The sequence below is a fragment of the Amia ocellicauda genome, chromosome 17 (genome assembly GCF_036373705.1).
Source record: "Amia ocellicauda isolate fAmiCal2 chromosome 17, fAmiCal2.hap1, whole genome shotgun sequence".
Lineage (NCBI taxonomy): Eukaryota > Metazoa > Chordata > Actinopteri > Amiiformes > Amiidae > Amia > Amia ocellicauda.
Window position 1 is genome coordinate 16,395,144 of NC_089866.1, and position 17,994 is coordinate 16,413,137.

The 17,994-nt window shown below is 39.8% G+C and overlaps 2 protein-coding genes across 16 annotated transcripts in view; one reads left to right on the plus strand and one right to left on the minus strand.

The window, feature by feature from the left end:
• arvcfb (ARVCF delta catenin family member b) overlaps nt 1-14,937 on the minus strand; it is a 163,811-nt gene extending 148,874 nt beyond the window's left edge. For 6 of the 14 annotated variants that reach the window (XM_066690111.1, XM_066690105.1, XM_066690102.1 and 3 more), the window contains exon 1: nt 14,014-14,935. The gene's annotated coding sequence lies outside the window, so the exon portion shown is untranslated. Of the gene's footprint in view, nt 1-14,013 lie in introns of all 14 variants that reach the window. The other 8 variants (XM_066690098.1, XM_066690099.1, XM_066690107.1 and 5 more) reach the window with 4 other exon arrangements.
• A 658-nt stretch (nt 14,938-15,595) lies between these two features.
• The window catches only part of tango2 (transport and golgi organization 2 homolog (Drosophila)), a 33,078-nt gene continuing 30,679 nt past the window's right edge, over nt 15,596-17,994 (plus strand). For both annotated transcript variants that reach the window (XM_066689006.1, XM_066689007.1), the window contains exon 1: nt 15,596-15,689. The gene's annotated coding sequence lies outside the window, so the exon portion shown is untranslated. The remainder of the gene's footprint in view (nt 15,690-17,994) is intronic.

The window sequence follows — 17,994 nt, forward strand, 5'->3', positions numbered from 1 at the left end:
AGTTCATGCCTCGACGGGTCAGGGCTGTTTTGGTGGCAAAAGGGGAACCTACACAATATTAGTCAGGTGGTCATAATGTTATGTATATATATATATATACACACACACACACACACATACATACATACATACATACATACACACACACACACTAATATATATATATATATATATATATATATACACACACATAAATACATATACATATACAAACATATATACACACACTCACATAATGATTTACTTTTTTGTTTAATGCTTAAAGGACACGTGGCAGGTTGAAAGTAAAGAAAGTGGTAAAAGAACAATATTATTTTGCCCTCCCTCTCAGGCATTGCTCTTGTTTTCTCATTTGCTACACAGCATGGCGGGAGACCGCTTACAGTCTTCAGCGAAGAAAAGCACTTCCTGTTGGATCATTGCAATGCAGCAGCATACACAGAAACATGTGAAGACATATGCAGCATAAGGGATCATTGATCAAATGAAACAAAGAGCTGGGCCATGCCAGGAGGAGGCCTGTAGCCCACAGATAATGAACTCCAGCCTGGCAGAGTCTGTTTGTTTGTTTGTTTGTTTGTTTGTTTTTCGTTTGACAGGAAAGTTAAGTAGTTAACTTAGAAGTTGCTCAGCTAACTTGAAATCTCCAGCTTTTCAATAACTGAAAGCAATTTAAATGATCTCATTAAGATACTCATTAGTCCAATTAAGGGTTTAATTGAATAAGAGATAGCTGGGCTGCAACAAATGCTACAAGACACTGTCTTTAAAGGACAGGACTTTTAGTTAATCAGCATAAACTGCATTGAACTGGGTATTGGGACAGACAGCTGAAGCCCAGGAGTCTTGCCCCAGTGGTGGAGCAGCTAGAAAGTATTTGCCTTTGCTTGAAGGGAAAAGACCTTGCTAGAAAAAGGCAAACAGAGTTTCACTGACTCTTAACCCTGCTTGCTGAGGTGTTACAAGGACGGCTGATGGGCTTAATAATCTTGTGGGTATTAGTTAGTCAAAATTTCCATTTGTTCAAGGTAACCAGTGATTTGGGGATTTTGAGAGACCTGTAACGCCTGCAGGATTGCAGCCCTCCAGAAACAGGGTTGACCACCCCTGATCTAAACCTTCACAAGCCTTTCACAAGAGAAACACCATTGAGAGAAAAAAATAAGGACAAATCAGGGATTTAGCATTAGAAAAAATACATATATAAAAACAAGCAGGCGCATCAGCCACAAGACCACAGACTTATAGCTTTGCCTCAAGGATAACTGACCTGGCTGTCCTTTATGAATCCGGTGCGGCTACCTTCCACACAGCCACAATAATGAACTCATTGAAACTAAAGCCAGCTCACAGGGCTGGTCACAGCAGGCCCTAGCAACTCTAGCGTTAAACACATTGGCTTGTGGCGCGCGTTTCCAAGTAGAGCATATAAAAGCTAATGTAGCGTTTTAAATCCATCAATCAAATCTTAATTGAACACTTTCAGAATGACTATTAATTTTAAAGCCGTGAAAACTTTGATTTCTGGACAGCTTGTGTCATTACAGCCCCAAGGTGGGTTCATTCACAGATTAAAGACTTGATTTACATGTGGCTTTAAACAAAGAACTGTGTAACAATGCACAACAATAAATAAATAAATAGAAAGACTATTATACACTACATGCTGCACTCACTCAACACTTATCTTTTCACAATAAATGCAACAAACTTGTTAACTTTTAACAGTGATAAATGCACAAATTATAACTGACCTGAATATAAACTGTAGAAACTGATGTTATGTGCCTAGGTTTCAAACAGACCATGAGGACAGATCACCACTATAAAACCATTCTCATTTGTTCTTACTGAAAACTCTTACATGTTTAAAGGCCACAAACAGTAATAGTAATAGACGACCACTAACTGTAAGCAGTCAGTTCTGAGGTGCACTCACGGGAGCAGGAGGAATGCCGGACAGACAGGAAACGAGAGACTAAAATATACATGGATATGTACAAGTCACACTTTCAAACTGTCCATAACTGGGTGAGCAGCAGATCTGGGTATTATGGTGATGATACAGTGGAGAACACTGTGTTCTGCTATGCTGCATAGCTCTGCAGCAGGGAAAATCAATTTGATCACTGTGCCACACAGTTAAAAAGTGTAAAGCCACAGTTCTCCAATGGGATGTGGAAGGCTGCCTTCCTATTAGTCAGACAACACAACACCTGGAACAGACTAGAAAACATGCAATGGCTGAAAGATGGGAAGAGAGGCGGGGGGGGGGAAGGGAATACACTGCCGCTTTAGTATAAACAAGAGAACAGCTTGGTCAGATTTTGGCTTTCGAAAGAAAAAGTGTTGCATTGGTTTCTTCCCTGTCAACAGCCATTTCAACACGTGTCAATAAAGCCTCAGAGTCCTTTTTGGGACTTAGATGCTTCATTTCAGAGGTAATGACTCCTATCATGCATACCAGAGGTCACCCGATTGAAACTGCCCATTGCTGTCCTTTTTTTCTTTTTGACAGCTGAGACAACCCCACCAAAACCCAAACCCAGAGAAAAGAGAGCAGATCCTCATGACAGCTCACATGGCAGGCATTCACCAAAATGCTACTGAAAGACCCTGTATTCCTGCACCATGTAAACCACCCACCAAGGCCAGGCCCGGCAGGCGGCCGATATAAAGCAGAGCATTGATAAAACTCTGGCACCATGTCTGCTACATTCATGTTCTGACAGGGCATTGCTTTAATTTCCTGCCAGATCTTAAGTAGGAAGGGAAATATTTGCGCCGTTCTATTAGACAACTTCTTCACGGAAGCGTTGCTGCCTGACCCCAACAGAAGCGCATTACTGACAACGCAGGTCAGCCACAGAGTGGAGGGCAGCACAAGACACAAAGCATCTCGCACACACCACGGACGTCTTTATAATAGGTACAAAAAAAAATTAACAGAGCGTCAACAAAGCGTACCAAACAAACCTAAATTATACAAATTCCTATTTAGCAAAATAAAAATGCAACTACTTAGACTCAGTGATAACCAAAACATCCCAATTTACTTTAAAGATTAGACTGGTTACAGCATATGGTCTGAACCATAACTGAGAGGGGCCACAGTCGAGACCTGGTGCCCACAATCTACCTGGCAGATTAAGCACAAGGTTACAGAAGGGCTTCATGATTCACCTCATCACAGTTAAATCCATTTAATGACCTCTTCATGCGAGCAACTCCAGTTCAAGACAAGTTCCTTTTTTCCTTTTTTAACATGTTGCTAAAGAAATAGTAGTTCCCCATGGCAACAAGGAACCAGTGATGGTATTATAGCCCCAACCTAAGGAAAACTCAAAAGACTAAAACTCAACTATGACTGCAGAAAAATCACATATACCTATAAATGTATGATATATATATATATGTGTGTGTGTGTGTAAACAAATTATACTTTACCAACTTCACAAGCCATTGTGTTATGACGTACAGAAAAACCCTACTTCCTTGTAAGAAAATAATTACAAATAACATAAAGAGAGATAAAAGTGATCCATCTAAACACTAGTAGCCCAATTCAGCAACAGCCTTGCATGTCTCAGTTTCTCTCCAATAATTAGAGCTGCCATTACAAGAAATGGAAGCAACAGATCTCATGCAAAACCTCATTAATGAGTGATTGGTACAGTATTAATTTCTCCTCTTATCGTTCCCGTTGTTTTGTGTTTGTTTTTTAAGAAGCCGGCGACTGGAATACAATACATTTAATCAAAACAGAGCGATGCAAAGCTATATTAATCCTCTACAGTGCCAATGTGAGAGTGCTTGTAATGCAGCCGGTCTAACGAGGGAGGGGTGTGGAACATACTGCGCGTCTTATTAAGGGTGCTTATTGAAACAAATTACTTTGCTGGCAATGACACGTTCGGAGAATAAGTCATCTTACAATAATTAGAAATTTAGAAGGAAAGGATGTCCAATTCATCAGGAGTCAACCATTTTAATTAACTGGAACAACTCCTGATAAAGGTCAAACCTGTAAACATAGGGAGGGAAAAAATAAATGTGTATAATGCAATATGAGTGTGCAATGTCTGCACTGCCATCTTAATTACTGCGGAACCACCTCCAAACACTTCCTATAATATTCTACTATAAGACATGTACGGTATGAAAAGAGATTCGCCAATGTTAAAAAAAGCTATACATAAGTAACCTTTAAGATCTACGAGAGTGCTACAAAGTTGAGTCACGGAACAATTTTAATCACTTCAAATTTATTTGCCTCAGACTGTTTTACAGATCATAGCACTTAGCCAAGGGATTAGATTTGTTGTTCTTTTAACTTTTCTTCCCCTGAAAGTCAAGTGTCCTTTTTTTGTGCAGAATGGAGATCAAAACTGAACTGAACACCCACGGGCCCACAGCCACGACCTCAGTGATGGTTGCAAGGTTAATTAGGACATTCTTTTCCCACGGTCACAATGCTGTTGTGCTGTTTGTCAGGGGTTGGGGAGGAAACATGCAAGACATGTCCCGAATAAGACAATCGGGAAATCATCACAAACAAGCACTTTTAATTAGCAGGCTCTATTACATCCTTATGGTTATTTTCACTCGTCATTTGCCACCTTAGCATCCTACCAGAATATCCAACAATCTGTATTTACAAGGAGGAAGGGGGGGGGGGGGGGATACATAAAAATACCCTTAAGTGATTTACAAAACGTTATAATGAATGTTAACTATAGTAAATATTTAAAATTATTAGTCTACTCTTATCTGTTACAGGAAATCGCAAAGTATGCCCACAGCCCCAAGAACAAGCCCCTGGTTTTCATGGTACCTAGGAGTTGTGTTATCTGGGGCGGCAGCAGCTGAAACACAAGGCCTTGGAGGCGATACGTTTTAACAGATGAACCTTGAGAAAAATAGGAAAACAGGGAGCAGGTAATGGCCTATTTCACATTGGAAACACAGAGACTTCTATCCGGAATATTACAATACACAACATTCAAATGCCGTTTAGTCATGCTAGAATAACCAAGGAATGAAAAGATACTGTAGTGAAAATGTCTAAACACTGCTGACTAATAAATGGTGTATAGTTATAGAAAAACAACTTGAAGAGACTTAAAGTGAAGTGCAATGGTAAATACTACATGGATACCAGAAGAACAGCAACACAAAAAATATACTTTTCCTTTAAGTACCTATGCATAGTACACTAAAACCAGGTGGACCATAGCTTAGAAACAGAGGTAGGTTACAAGTGGAACCCCTGCGTATACAACTGCAAACTACATCTGGTTTATGTCAATTAATACATACTGTGGTAATATAATAATGAACTACAGTCCATTTTTAAGTAAATTCCTTAAAAAGTAAAAATAAAAAATGAATTGTATACATACACACTCACACTTGTTTCTAGCAAGAATTGGAAAGGGACCCTACTACCATATATGATTTAGTTTGCTTGCTTGCTTTAAAGCCGTTGCATGATCTTGTGCAGCAATACAGACTGGCCCATCAGCCGGACTGTAGCCACACTGGGAAACAGCTACTCTGTGGCTCCTCTTTGTTCCTGCGCAGGTGGAGAGGAACCACACTCGGCTGCACTGGCACTGCTGGCACGGACCATTCTGTTTACTCTCCCAAGCTGGCCCAGTGATTACAATTAAGCAGCTCTTATACCAGGACATTATCAATCCAGGGCAGGGCCCAGCAGGATTAATCCGCACGGAGGAACCTTCAAGATGTGACCGTTTTGTTTGGGTATATTTTGCAGTCGGTAGAGGGAAAAGTCCCCATGAAAAGCAGCTTCTCGATACCAGGAAAAATGAGTTTTTGTTGCCTACAAAGCACATCAGACATTCTGCCGACCATAGCAGCACACAATTTGCATCCTAGGGAGATTAATATAAAAACTATATACTTACACACAGGACTTATTCGAAAACCATCACACTGTAACTGTACTATACAGGCACAAGTCAAAATAGTGGAGGAGACTTGTTTTTTTACTATATTATACAAAAAAGCCAAATAAAAGTCAAATTCAGATCTTATTTCCCGCCCCCCTCGAACAGCCAATTGATCCACAAAGAACAATTAAAGTAAGCCAGCTGAGTCGACTGAAAACAAGCTCTTTCAATCGGCCTAGTGTTTAATGCAGGCCTTCAAAGATGGCCGATAACAAGCTTACATTATGAAGCCCAGGAAGGAGAATCAGGATGGCTGGTAAAATGGTACAATAAACTAGGGTACATTTTAAACGTGCTGGACACTGTCGCCCCCCAAACAAATCTATCAGTTTTATATACAAAATATGACTATTTTCCATCAGTTATATAGAACTATTTCTTTTTATACTGTTTTACCAATGTTCAGCCTGTCCATTCCATTAGGGAGGTTGTATAGATTTTGTAGCGATTGTACTAGGTGGTCCCAATCGCCTATTCACAGCCATTATCCCTGGCTAATTGATACACAGATGTATACAGCAGCTGGTGGATTATACAGCCTGAGGGCATCCCCCATGCACTGAAAGCCTGATTTTAAAATAAAAATGAAATGGGGAGCTGCCCTAGAGGGAAACAAGTTAATCAATTACACCCATCACGATCACATATGTTCCCTCAGTAAGACTCTCAGCATACAGCCATCACACTACGCCTAACTGACCGAGCCCATCCAAGGCAAGAAAGACGCAATGTGTTTTATAGGAGAGCAGTCAGCTCTTGTTAAATCAACTAGGTCCCCCTACAGAATCAATAACTCGGCCACTTAAAGCATTAAAGAGCCCTGTGAAACGCCTTGTAAATTGTAGATGTCTGTCTGGGCTCAGCTCAACCTAATTATAGAATTAAGATGGCAAGATGATTTCCATCCACATGTGGGGCACGCAGGTAAATATTGATGTCAAAGCGGCCGCTATATACATCAACTCAAGGGCTTTACGCCACAGAACAACAGGAGAGGATCATGGGAGTGTTGCGCTTTATATCAGTGCTACTATTTTGTATGTGTGTGAGAGTGTGTGGGTTTTTAGTGTTTGCCCTTCAGCTGTGGGGTGAGGAGATCGCTTGGGAACAGTCCTTATTTTCCCCATTCTCTGGATAAACAGAAGAATTTACTTTTAATTGCTTTTCATTTACATGACATCTTTCATGCACAGTAAAAAAAAATACAAATAAAAAGATTACCCAATAGGCAATGTGAGGCAACAATCAGTTGACTGCAGCTCCATCATGACAACGGCCTGTCACAGCACTGGGAGAAAATAATGCTTTAAAATCTTGTCTAAAACCTTCTCTGGCACAAAAGACATCTGATGTCAGAGTATGGAAAGACACTGGAAAGCAGTTGTCTACTCCAGCCTTTGAGGTCATTACATTTATTATATTTATCTGAAAATAAACCAAAAACCATAATCCTGTAATGTAGGGATAAAACCTAATTAAATAAATCCAGAAGATATCTAGTTTTCAAGGCCATTAATTTAGATGCTCTGATAGTTTTGGTATAGGAGACGTGTGAAGTGTGAGTTTGATGTTGTTCAATAGCATATTGAGTTATTGATTTAGTTTTTAATGAAGAGATTAAATCCTAACAGTATTTCTTCCCCCCCCACACATTTTCAGTCCCGCTCACTTATTAAAGATGTAGTAATTAACAACACGATGCATTGCCTTGCAATTGCCATGCTTCTTGTCATCTCCCTCGACCAGCAGTTGCCGTTTTGTTATAAAATCATTCATCTGATCCAAGGTAACAAATGGATCAATACAGCGAAAGGTCTTAAACACAGCCAATCCTTTTTAAAGGGAGCCAACAAAGAAAAATGAAGTGCATGCTTACAGAATACACAGCGATGCTCTGAGATGCACTGTTATTCAAAGCTCTTGAAGCCACTTATCAGCTGAGCAATAGGCCTAACTAGCCAGTTTATCCTATGCCTCAATTTAGTCCCCCTGTCTGACACTTACAGCTAGAAAAGAAGGAAAAGCAATGAAACCACAAATATATATATGTCATTAACTGCGTCAAATATTTTTCCAGTCGAGCAGCTTTGTGGAGACTTTCGGTGGTGTAGGATTCTGGGCAATTTCTAACAGTACCAATCATAGCTGTATTTTTTTTTTTTTTTGGCAAGACAAAGACAAACTATTTTCTTTCAGGGCAGGATGATATACATGAGTTGCCACAGTCTATGCCAGCCATAAATGCAGGAGAAATTCTGAGCAGTATTTTAGCTGCATGGTATCTGACACGGCAAAAGCAAATCACATCAGCACAGCAGGTGTGTGCAGCAGGGCCCCTTACACAAACGGGAGCCTGCCTGCCCGCCTGGCCGCATTGATTCCTTCAGAGATATAAGGTAATCATCACATCTGAGCGAGAGGCACAGCTCCGATAAAAAAAGTTTTATCCGCTTACTGGCACCATAAATAATAATATTCAGAAGTGCGTCATGAACTCAAATTGCTAAGCCAACACTACAAATCTAGTCTTCCATTTTTAAGAAGCGGGATTTGTGGGTTTTTTTGTTAGCCGGTGTGTTGCGTTAGTCACCAGGAATAGTATTCTGTACTGTAGGAGGGTCTAACTTTGATGACAAACTACCTTTTCACAGTTCCTAGTCAGTTGAATGTAGTTATTTTTCTGAATGTCAGTCGCATTGGATAAAGGCATCAGACCAATTTTAAATTTAGTCAGTTGCGAATTATAAAGCTGATAATCGGGGATTCATGTGTTTGTTTGTTCAGGTCCATAACAAAACAAGGACATGAGATGTGCAGTGAAGTAGTTTCTACACATACTTCCACTATTAAATACCTCAGCATCAAGGTCAATCATATTCCAAGGTCTCTCTCAGAAAAAAGGAGAAAGAGACTTAAATGATCTAGTTTGATCTGCTTTACACATGTGTTTAAAAAGACAATGCGGCATATTCATTAAATAAAATTAACAAAAAGTAAGATTACACAGCTCTCCAAAAGGCAAAAGCTTTCAGTCATCCCTTTAAAAAAATTGTAACACATTGATTGATCTGATTATATTGATATAACGTTTCTGAAGTGAAACTTATGAGAAGAAAGAGAATCGCCAAAAAACATAACCTTTCCTTATTCTCTCCGTTTAATGCAGAGCCTTACTGGCACATTCAAGCCATAACTGAAGTGCATTCCTCCCATAAAATTCGGTCTTTTAGTCAATTTAACTAATTTATCACTGGCTGCTATCTGGGGATTTGCATTATTCAAAATGATCCATTCTTTCCAGATAACATTGTAATTTGCAAAGGCATTTGTGTAGGGGGTTTAAACATTGCATGTAACATTAAGCAATTACCAGACCAGTATGCACAATGAAGATTCACAGTAAAATATCTCTTAGTACTGCAAATGGGCACTCGATCAACAATGGGAGTAATCATAGCTGATTTAACAGAGCAAAATAAATATAACCAAGGGAAAAGGGTGATGCACTGAAGAAAAACAAAAAAAAAGATAAATGCCCATTGAAAAAAAACATGACATAAATAGAGTCTCATTTCCTTAACTTAATCACGAGCCACAACCGCAGAAATACTGGATATAATCCTTAGGCTACTATATGAATACTTTTTAAATATTGATTCACTTAGACAATGCACAGATTGTAAGTAAGAGCACTCAAGTGTATTTTTTAAACCAATGTTGATAAGCTGTGTTTAAAATAATAAGATGGAAGAGGTCATAACTGCTAGTCTCTTTCCCCATCACTATAAAACATTAGGACTTGGTTCGCTTGGATGCTGCACAAGTACAGACGTGGGAAAAAGTTGCTGGGCGCTACAGAACAACAACTCATTAAACACGTTTTGGAGAGTTAAACCGGGATCCCACCGCTACAGTTGCAAGACAAAGCATTCCACAGGCGTTTGTTGTTGCAAAAATTTACGAGGTTGAATGGGTCTGTCTGCGTTCGGTGGGAGATTCCCAATCTTCGCATTAGTTGAAAAGCAGCAAGTGTGACAGTCTGCAGTACGACATGAGGAAGGCATTCCTACAGCCGAGAGGGTACATTTAAAGGGTTTGTAGAGCACAGCTTGTTTTTGCAGCCGAATTTCAATTGTGGTCACTGGTCAGTCTGACACTTGCTACTTTACATCTTCATTATCAAACAATAATAATCGTTCTGACAATACACAGGCTAACTGCACCAATATCCCAGCACCCAATAACACCTAATCATGGCTGAGAGCAATGAAATCAATAAAATCATTCCCACAGGCCGGTGTCTGTAGGTTGTTGTTGTCAATACTTCAGAGATTTCACCACACCTATACACCTTTGATATATTAAAGTGAAAAAATGAAATTGGACATCACACGGTGTTACCAGATGTTCTAGATTTTAAATTGCCAAGTCAGCGGTGTCTTTAAACGAATGCATACAGATGTCACTGGCATCTGAACTTTCCCCTCTGCAGATTTTCAGAACAAAATGTGAAGCGTCTGCATTACGCCTTAACTTTAACACCTCCAAGGGCTAGTGAAAATAAAATAAAATGATCCACTTTGGTGTAATATGATACTGCTAAACACAGCCTTCCTTTTCATAATTTGATATGTTTTTTCAGAAAATTGGAGGCTCGCTGCAGATAGGGGCAAAATAACCATCGCAAAATATATACAGTACAGATACGGTATACATTTGTTATCCAAATAACCGGGAAAATTAAATCAGTTCAGTAATCAGGTTACACAGCCATACTTACTGTTGCTTCTTAAAATAATCCTCTACCTCATCTTATAGGCTTGGAGCCGGGCTACATTTATTGCAGAATGGCCTCATTATACCTGCCTTGCGTACATGCAACAGTGAACAAGACAGATGATTTCAATAGGAACCCAAATCTAATCAATTTATAACCAGTGGAGACAAATTACGATGGAGGCCCTTGGGTCTGCCTTTATATTAAAGGACTGGTTGACAGTCCTCCTTCCCTATTTTACTGTTCTGCACTTTAAGTGGAGATTATGATATTGCAATGTTAATGAATAAATTCTGTCCTAAGGCATAGTCTGGAAGATTACGCTCTTACATTCAGCCTCTGAACCAATGCCTTATCTGATTGTGTGGAGTTTTCTTTTCTTTTTTTTCCTTTTCTAATCAAATGTATTTTCTAGATAAGATGTGATAAACCGAGAATCGACTGCAAGCTCCTTTATTTTTATAAGGAGATCAAAATCTAAATTTGACTGGTGACAATTTCTGCTTCTGGGCCTTTTTGCAGAAGACACAGGTGCGTTGCAGCTTGAGGAAGTGCTCCAGCCCTCGATTTCACCGAGGCGCGCTCACCTGTGAGTGCCGAACTCAAGGACGCCACTTCCATTCTGAGGCCATTGCACACACTCCAGCTCTTTTCACTAACTGTGTTACCAGCTCAGTACGAAGAGCAGAACCATAAAGGATGAAGTATTAAAAAAAAGAACTGTAATACAAGCTTCTACACCTTAGTGCTTATTGAAATTAATTAGTTTAGAGATTTTTATTTGTAATTCGGTTTTCCATTTCAACTGGCAAATCACTATGGCACCACAGCTGACAAAGATTGAAAGGGTCCTTGAATAAAGATGGATGGACCATGAAAAGATAGATACATTATGAAGCTTCACCCAAAGCAAAACAATACATAATATTCAGTTTGGCATAGCCTATCTACATGTTTTATCAGCTACAGAACATGTCGAACAGCAATGTTATAGCCACTGCAGGTAGATGTCATTAGTTCAGCATTGTCTCAAGACTTAGGGTCAGAGTACAACATAACGAATTAAGAGTTAAAGGGACTTCAAAGCTCTGATGTATAACAGCAGCAACAACATAATGGGCTGATTTCACAGACCCAAATTAGCTCAAATCGTGGACTACCCAATGTTATTTTAGATAGAGTAGTCCAAGACTAATGCTAATCTAGGTCTGTGAAACCAGCACCAGGAGTATATCAAATCCTCGGTGGATTTAAAATGGACTTACAATCTCCTTACAATGTCTGCTTGCTAACATTAACCCCTGATAAGATTGCACGTTGGAGGTTCCTATTGGTGGCTCCTAAATACCAGCCTGCAAGAAGCTGGAGTTCTCTAGCAGTGGAAACCACACTCATTTCCTTGTGGTTTCCTACAGAGTCCTGCATGTGCTCTGCAGGTTCTCTGCCACCAGAATAAACATGATAAAGAGAGATTGGGCTCCTTTAAGAGAAGTGGCTTCCTAAGGGCTATTATTTTAAAAGGTCTCTTCTTCATTTCAGAATTCCTACTTTTCTAGGCATCTGTAATACACATTCCAGGATAATTGGCATTCAGGCATATGGTAAGCAAGCCAATATCTACCCTTTGACCTTGTGCCTGGCTTCAATAGCTATTTTTATTCATTCCTACTATATGCATATCTATACTGACCTTCTGGAGCATCTATTTTTTCATACAGCCGTCATGTAGTTTGAATTTAACACCCTGGCTGCCATCACAGAGTAAGTGTCAACGCTGCTATTCAGTTCACTTTTGATTTCCAGAGGGTGACTATTAGGTCAAGTATTTCAGGCTTCCCATGCTTAAGCTAATTTGCAGCTTTTTTTTTCTTTAATTAGCAGAGTACAGGGCAAACCAACATCTCTTTCACCACGCACCAAGTCTATTTGTGAATGCTTACTACAAACTGTCTAGGGAGATCTGGAGAAGTCAGATACTGCAGGTTTTAGCACTGCAAAATAGCCTCTATGTTATAAAATAAGTCAATTGTAAGAACAAACGACATTTTTTGTATTATTATACATTGACAAATAATTATATCACCTCTTCAACTCATGATGCTCTGGTTTCCTTAACAACAAAAACAGTCTCCAAGTAAAGCGGTATTATTTTCTGCATATAGTATTATTGTTATCATATATAAACGCACATTTGAACAGTATAAATGTTATATCTTCCAAAAAAGCAATAACTAAATTAGACTAATGATGTCTATATTCCACGTGATCTGAAGAATCCTTTACCAGTGACAAACCTGACGTCACTGATTGTCTAGTTAGCATGAGGCGTTTATGGAAGTGTTTGTTGTTGTTGTTGTTGTGCTGTTCTTATTGTTCTCACTCCATTTGTTCGCTGCTGTAGATTCCAAAATTAAATTGCATGCCATTAGCATTGCACCGCAAAACCACATCAGCGCAATCCCCAACTGCTGCATTCAAATATGTCTTTATTAGCTACAGGAAAGCCACACAATTAATTAAAAAAAAAAAAAAAAAACGCCATCGCCTGCCCTACTACCTGTTTAAATGCACAGCTTTGCATGCACGACCACTGACACATATATCAGCTTCCTGAACAATTCGACAATGCACGACACTTTGAATCCCAATCGTTACCTTAATTGCTTGCAAGTGTAACATGAAACCACCGACCTAGCCTGGATACAATACAGATGTGTTGGCGTTCAACAGGGCTCGACAGTAGCACTTTACTGTACAGTAGCATTTCATGGGGAAACTGGGTTTAAACACTATCTACACTAGGCATCAGCCCATGTTAGTGCGACTTTGATTGAGTGCATTTAAAAAAAATATATAGAAACCATGATAAAAACACTACCAATTAAATTACACCATTGCTCTTGTCAAAGTAACCTGTAGTAACTCTCATTCATCAGCACAGCCAAATAACTTACTCCAAGTGAACGGCCTGTGTGGCATACTAAAATAAGTTTCTGCATTCATTGAAACAAGGGGGAGGAGGGGGGGGGTGCTACATATATGTACAATAAGCAAACATACTGACATTGCCGGATTAACATGCCGCACCATCTCATTCATCCTCCGATCTCCATGACAATGCACAGCATCCGCGCACAAAGCGGCTTCTGTCTATCCGAACAACACGCACTCAGTATAGACAGACATACAAGTATATTTGTGTAAAAAAACATGATCCATCCATGCATTACATATTCCTTTAAGGTGTGAAAATATCCCTACCTTTCTCATGCCTTCGCCTGGAGTTTAGGCACAGCAATCACACACACAACGGCGTGGAAACTCTTCTGCACCGGATCAGCAGATGGGTCCTTTATGCGACGGTAACTTCGCGCAAAGCCCGTGTTTTCACAGGGAAAATGGGACGGCTGGGGCACAGTGCGCTAATGTGACAATAACGCGTATTGTCCTCGGCTCACTTTCACTGGAAAGACGTCCAGTTCCAGCGCACGTTTCACGAATAGACGAGATTATCTTCAAACGCGCCAACGCTGCACTTCGCTCAACTTCCAGAGCCGATACGAATAACGTAGAAATACAACGCAAACAGACGTGTCGCTACCGCAGAGGGGTCCTTTCACATGCCATGCAACGGTCTGACTTTCGGCTGTTTCGTAAATCCTCCGGAAAACCAGCGAACCGCTTTAAAAACACATGTATGTGAGCATCCCCTTCAGTGCAGCGCAAGGAGAGGATTGCATTTGAAAACATGCACACGTTTCTATGCCTGTAATTCAGCTCTGCCCGTATTGTGAATGAATTAAGAGTTGGCTCTGCAGGATGCATTAGAAGTGCAAAATTGAATGTTCTTCGCGCTCTGCTTTCTTGTTTTCCCTCTTTTCTACTTATTGGAGAAATAGATCTTTCATCATAATTTGGTTATTTTTTGCCCACACCTCCTCCTCCTCCTCCTCCTTTATGATTTTTATCTTGACCCCCCCCCCCAAAAAAAAAATCTCCAAAGCAGGTTAAATTTGCTAATGAATCCTAATACGGTGATTAGAGCTGTTGCACCGAAAGAGTGATGGAGTACAAAAAAAATAGTCGGAATTGTGAATTCTCCTTTTCCCACATGAAAACAGCAGGCTTGGGGGCTACTCGGCTCACCCCCCCTTTCTGCAGAGCCGCGTTACGACCAATGACAACAACAACAAAAAATCTTACACAGCAGCTCTGAACTAAACCCCACCCCTTTCCCACCCGCCTTCCAGGAACATCAACGTTTCTATTGGTGGCTCTGTGCCGTCAATCAAACGAGCTCGGTCTTCTCGTCATTTCATTGGCTGAGGCGCCTGTCACTCTGTCAGATTTGGCAGATTTCAACCCGCACCTGCTGCTGCTGCAGATACTTAAATGTTAAGCACACGTTCATTGAAGAATATATGCAGCAGCGTGAATGAAATGAATCAGATTTATGTTGCTGTCTATGAAGGATATACATGTGTATCTTACCTGAAAACGTATAACCATGGCAAAGAAAATGATTCATTAAAAAAAGAAACGGGGAGAACGTGGATTTTGGGGAGCTGTTATTCGCTGGTCTGAACGTCAATCACAAACTTTGATTCTCTATGTATTGATCAACTAGATTTACAATAATATTTTACCCAACAAATTAAATGTCACGTCTGGCAGCTCTGTACTATTTTAAAAGCTGTATTGGATTATTAATATCAGAGCGAGATTTGTTTTGTTTCCTCTTGTCCATTTCACGTGTAATCGTAAAGCGGGTGGGCGGTAACCCTAAAAGTGTAGCCAATCAGGCTGCGTTTTGCTGGTGTGTCTCAAAACACCTACACGGACAGCCAATAAAGCTGCGTGTTGCTGGCGTGTCTCAAAACAAGGCTTAACGTGTGGGATTTAACTCCATGCCTTGATCATTAACAACAATCGGACCTGTGAGTAACAGAAATAACTTCTAAGACAAATACATCAACAAATACCTGCATAAGTATTGAACCCTGGATGCCACTCAGCTAGAACGATGGACAGTTAATAATTTAAGTCTGCCTGTATATCGTCATGGTTTTTAGGTCGATTAGGTTTTTATTATCTGTATACCATTAAACAATTGACAATAAACAAAATGCATCAGCACCTATTTCATGGAAAAGGTTGCAGTACTAATATTTCCTCACTGGAGTGGAGTTAGTTAAAATTTACGGATAGCTTTCGTTTTCAGTGGGATGGTATATTTTTGGTGCAAAGTGGCATTGTGAAAATAATGAATTAATCACCTGTATAATACTTAATTATATTGTAAATCAACACACAACAGATTTGCCAATGGTTCGTTTGTACATTGCATATACACACTGCAGTTGTTTCCTGACAAGGTTAATTAAATACACACACGTCGGCTTGAGGAACTTTGCAAAACGGTTTTCACCATGTGTCAGCTACTAAAACGGATATTAATAAACGTTTATCCCCCACACTGTACATACATTGTAGAAAATTAGAATACATGCAAGTGGTAACTTTGGGGTCATGCATACCGTTTCGAAATCGCAACATAGGAAACTGGTTGTCACTGCACAGGTCATGTGACCACACTGACGATTGTGAGCAGTCTGTGTAATGTGTGTGCGCTGTCGGTGCAGGATGCATTTAAGCACACGTCAGCTGCTGTGCTGCACATAAGATGAATCCATACTTTCAGTAGCTTTAACAGAGCAAATAAAGCGGTCTTTTTCGCATATACATATCTGGAGAAATGTAGGGTGAACACCTGCACACACAGTACACTGTAAGAAAGCTGGGACTGTTCCATCACAAGGCTGGAGAGGACAGTGAGATATTGAGGTCACCAAACCCTCCGTGTTTATTGCATCCTGTGGCGTTTTATTAGCATTATTTTGAGGTTTTATCAGCAAGAGAAAGGCAAGAAAAAGCTGTCTCAGCCAATATAATATATCTATGTTGTCCCTGAAAGACTGTTCCTTGGGCAATCAGGTTAAAACCCAAATCATCCCAGTCTGGTTTAATCTGACAAAGATTAAAAAATGCCTGATGTGTTCACCTAGTCTGCAGACTTCGGTGGGGACAATGTGTAATTAACAACAATAGCATATGTAGATTTTAAGAAGTCTAACATTACCACCAAACACTTATAATTACAATATAATCTCTGCTGTAGGGTTTTCTCATCCAGTGTCTGGCATAAAACAGCTTTATTTACCCTAGAGTTTAACAGTGTGGCAAACTACCTTAACACACAGAAATCAATACACCGCTGAAGGGGAAAACTGTGATATTTAACTAAATGTATTGAAATAAGCATTTGTTTATTTGCTGCTTGTTTTGAGAACTTTAGTGTCAGATTTAAGATTACCTACAGAAGTTTTCAAATAAAAAGACATCAGGCAAAAAATAAACATGTTGGAAGTGACTAATTAAGGAAATAACTACATTAAGGGTTTGTTTTAAGTTGTCAAGCGCTCCATTCAAACTAAAACCAACCGAACAGCTGTCTCTGTGTTTGATGCAAAGTTGGGAGGGATTTTCACATCTTGTGTTTTCTTCAGTTGTCTCCATTTCCTCCCCCAACCCCCCCCATTGTATGATTAAAAGTAAATGTAGAATGTCTTGCATGCACTGATGGCAGAATGATGGAAATACCCTATTGTTATGCTTAGACATAATGGTATGGAAAACCCATCTAGTGATTTACAGAAGGCTTTGAAAAATAACTAAAGAAATTGATAGAAAAACGAAATGAAGATGCATGTTTCACCTTTCCTGTAAATTAATAACATTGATTTGCCTGCAACAATGATATCTGCAACATCTGTTCTGACTGTTAATGACTCAGAGCTGGGAGACTTGTAGATGTTGTTGTTGCTATAGCTATAGCTGTTGCTCTTGCTATTGCTATTGCTGCTGGTCCATCTCAAAAGCACCCTGGGCAGATCCGCAGCTCTCTCCATCTGGCATGCACTGTATTGCAGCGGCACCATGTTACCCAGTAAAGGACTTAATTAAGATGTATCCTTAAGGTGGAAGATAATTGCAGATACCTAGTGGATTGATTGATCATGCTTGTTTAGTGCCCTCCAACCCAGCACGGATTGAACCAGAACTTTAACCTGTCTTCCAGTTCTGCATTCTGAATGTGTCACATGATGGTGGTTTACAGATGCTTCTTGCATCTATCCAATGGAAAGTTGCCAATAAATATTGCAGGGCATAAAATGAGCACCC